The sequence below is a fragment of the Protomyctophum parallelum genome (assembly GCF_964188405.1).
Source record: "Protomyctophum parallelum genome assembly, chromosome: 18".
Lineage (NCBI taxonomy): Eukaryota > Metazoa > Chordata > Actinopteri > Myctophiformes > Myctophidae > Protomyctophum > Protomyctophum parallelum.
In genome coordinates, this window is record NC_139716.1 from 26,586,367 (window position 1) to 26,590,562 (window position 4,196).

General features: G+C 41.0%; 1 long non-coding RNA gene across 1 annotated transcript; it reads left to right on the forward strand.

The window, feature by feature from the left end:
* Nucleotides 1–809: 809 nt before the first annotated feature.
* LOC310875341 lies at nt 810–2,050 on the forward strand. The gene is made up of 3 exons (XR_014570642.1): nt 810–982; nt 1,103–1,153; nt 1,984–2,050. It is a non-coding gene; the product is annotated as an uncharacterized lncRNA (long non-coding RNA).
* Nucleotides 2,051–4,196: the final 2,146 nt, after the last annotated feature.

Genomic DNA, 4,196 nt, shown 5'->3' on the forward strand with positions numbered 1-4,196 from the left:
CCAAAAAGTTATTTTCATTATTTTGAACAAGATTGTAAGTATTGTTTGTTCCAAGAGGAAGTGATATATGGCCTGATGTCAGCTGAGACCACTTACTTATTTATTCACCTGTGATAATCTTCACATTTTGTGAAGCCTCATTTTGTAACTTCATTAATCACAATGTTGTTTTTTTGTTATTTTTTTCAGGTTCGGCCTTATAGATGGAAATGTGGCTTTTTACTGTGTGTTTCCTTCTGCTGAGTCACTCAGCAGTGGCCCCTGAGCCATTTTAAGTTGAGTAGTCCTGGCATGGGCCTACAGTATAGATGTTTTTTTAATCCATAAAATAGGCAGGTTGCTGATTCCATCAATTCTGTGTGGGTCTAGTAGGCGAGCGGATACGGAAACAGCACAGGCGGGATCTATAGGATGTAGACCGGATCACACTGATTAATTTGAATGACAATCAGTGATGAATGAACGATGACGCTATAGTGTGAAATATGTATTGTAATTTTGTTCCCCGAGAGTGCAACCAGGCCAGCTGCACGCCTGAAGACCGCACCACCCGGACCCGTTCAGCAGGACCGTGCCCTGCAGAATGTGTAGCAGCGCACAACCGGTTAGATGAGGTTAAAAGGCTTAACCGAGGGGGAAAATCAAAGCTACAAGCTCACACCGCGTCGCATCCGACATGAGTTGTGAGCTTGCAGGTCTGATATTTTTACCGTCTTAGATTTTTCGGGAGGGACCCGACGACGTCACCGCCAATCATGTAGTCCTCCTGTCATTCTTCAATCACTTTGAGCATCTCGACGACGCGCCCACACAGGAAAACAAGTGACAAACACACGCTCATTAAAACTTTACATAAACTCTATTATTGGCGTGCGTTGTGTTGTGTATTTGTGTAATGCCCCGTGTAGTGTAAGCCGGATAATAATCACAAAAAGCACGCTTGTTTTTTGCTTTGGTCATGAACGGAGATGCAGCTGTGGTGGTAAGTTGAAAGTTTGGTAAATAATTTGATTCTGGTGAGCACACGTACATGTGAGAAGTTTTGATTAAAACTTAAAAAGCTGGATTTTTGTTGTTGTTGATCGTGTGCTGTGAATGCCAGGAGAATGGAGAGATGGAGAATGGACCTCAATACTTCAGAGAAAGGCGTCCAGTGAGTAGATTAATAATCAAATTAGATGGACATGATGTCGTTTTTTTGGCTGTGGTTTAAAAAAAGTCCCTTTCATCTTTCATAATATTATTTCTATTGTTGTAGACTTCTATAACTTTAGAATAGGCCTACCTAGCTGATTCGCACATATATTATTGTACCATTCTTCACATTTATTTAATGTAGCTACTTCTAAATATCAGGAGAACAAAAATACACACGCACACACACATACAGCTAGGTAGGCAAACTTAAAAAGACATGTTTAACGTGTATTTATCTCTCTCTAGCTCAGTTGCACCTTAATTGCTGCTCTCCTAATAACCTTTAAACAGGATTCAGAACTGAACAACCCATCTTTTTCACACCATTTTTCACAACCATTGTTGTTAAGCACCCAAACCTTTATTAGAGACGGACAATAACATTTAGAGACCTACATAAGGTCTTCAGTAGCCTACAAATAATAACAAATGCCACACATAATTCCATTGACATCTTGTGATTCCCCTTCTACAGCATGTTCACTGCTCTGTTTCGAACAATTAAACACAGTGGGACTCACAAACATGGATATTAGTCAAATATTTGATAGGTTATTAAGTTTAGGCCCTAAACCTATCAAATGTTAGGCTAATAGAAATTCAATTGTCCTTTTTTTATTTGAGTTGCACAGTAGTTGTCCATTTTTGATCCTTGCATCGCTCTCTTTCATATATCCATTACCCATGCCTTGAGACATACATTTCTTTTTTCTTTCTTCAGTGCAATTGGTGTCCAGCCATTTAATTAAAACTTACTGTTTGGCATGCTGTGATAATGTTTTGCAGAGCATGATGAAAATACAAGGGATGCTGAAAAGAGTCTCTCAAAGTTCATTCCAGAACCAATCCAAGGTGACAACACACACACACACACACACACACACACACACACACACAGAGCTACGCCCACTCTAATTATTCCAGTGAAGTGGCAACCCTAGAGTGTAATGTATTAGGGAGGGACATGTTCCTGCCAATGTATTCATTGAATTCCTCCTGACGCACATTTTTTGTGTGTGTTGTGACTGTTGTCAGTTGTCACTGCTGTTTTATCCTACTGACTCCCCTGCCAGTGAGCCTCCGTCCCACTCCTCCCCACCAAACACTCCCTGCTGAGAGGTGCTGACTCAGCCCGTACAGTAGTACAGTACATAAAGTAACCCTTCCCTTCCCAAACACGGGCCAATTGTGTTTGTATAGACACTCGACAGACTGGTGGTGGGCACTGGGCAGCTACTCTGCCACTGTGCCAACCGAGTGCAATGCCTTTGGCTTACTAACTTATATTGTAGGGACATCATCAGCTACAAGTTAGTAAAATAATAATGCAAATGGTACAGAGAGTATAAAGTGGTAGTGCATCATCATTGAACTGAAGCATTCAAAATAGAAAAGAATTGACTGTAAATGACATATCATGCAATAAATGACATGGTATCGGAATGGCATTGACTGACATACTTGCCGATACCGCAGCTTTTCCGATACAACTCTGAACTCTATACAATATTATTTTGTGCCCAGTGTTGTTTTGTGCCCAGTGTTTTGTGCCCAGTGTTGTTGACGGTGTTAACTTGTCCCGTCTTCCCAGATGCTTCATGCTTTAACCGCTTAAGCCCTATATAGTGTTATTTGGCCAACATAGTGTTGCCATGGCATGCAGGGTTAATGTGGTTAAACCTAGCATTGCTGTTGTCCTGTGCCTCGCTTATGCTGTGCTACTGCTCTCGTTAGTCTTTCTTGATTTGCTTGTTCGTTACAACCAGGGACTGATTTCTAGTGAGGTTGTTATCGACTTGGAGAATGACTCAGCATGAATCGGCAGTTCTCTTTATGAAGTGACAGTGAATTAGTTTTTATTAGCACGTTGATAATGTCCCTCCAGCAGTGAGGGGTGTTTCAAATAGATGTCTACACTGTGTGTAACGATGTGTTGTTTGTACATTTGGCATGTGAAATATGGTCAACACAGTGCCTGAATCAATCTTTCATTGGTCTCTAAACTCATCTGCTGCACACTAACGAAAGCAATAGTCAAACTATGGGAAAACTGCTACATGTTGTTTTCAGTGGAAGCCAAGCCAGCGACATGACACTCCATCCGCACTGTGAGCAATGCGAACGAATGTATATATATTCGCTCGCAGAGTCTATTTGAGTGAGGTTTCGTGGCCGCAAACACTTTATTGGTTCAGGCTACGTCGCAGCACAATGGCCGACTCTCCATATCACTGGGGGTTAGCAGAGATGGATCACCCGTAGGAACTGGTTATTCGCCTAATTATCAAATTGGGATATGAAGGGGAGACATTTTTTCTTTAGATTGCTGCCATTGAACATTTTTATAAAATATTTTTAATGTGAATATTGTGGAAAAGTAAAATTTCTTCAGTCAAAAAGTGAAACTTCCATACAGTATATTCTAGATTAATTGTGCATAAAGTGAAACATAATGTCTAGAAATGAGAGTTTTGGATGTCGGGTAAGCTTGATTACAAGAGGGCTGGGTCATATATAAACAGGATTATCATACCAAAATATAAACTAGAGGCATGCCATGTAGGAAGACGATCACCTTGGGTCGTACCAAAATCTGGATTGTCTGCTCTACTATGTTTAGAATACAGTCACTCATTTTTCCACTTGATTTATTGTTTTATTTGTTCAGGGTGGCGCCAAAACGGAAGATTCGCCAGTCCTCCCTGCTGGTGCACAGGTACAGATTCCAGCCATTGTTGTGGTGCTGTTTAATGCATTTATAGGCTATTTATAGGCCTGCTGTAGGAAAAGGTTGTGTTGCAGCTAAGTCCATGATGTCAGCCTGACTGTATGCACGTGCACACACCTGCTTTGAGATGGAAGATTTGGCCACCACTGAAGAACCACTTTGACATTTTCAGCAGCATGTGTAGATGTGTTTGTTTTCATTTTTGGTGCACTTTGTACACAATGCATCATCAATCTGTCCTCCCTCTGTAATGCTGTCATTCTTTCAGAAT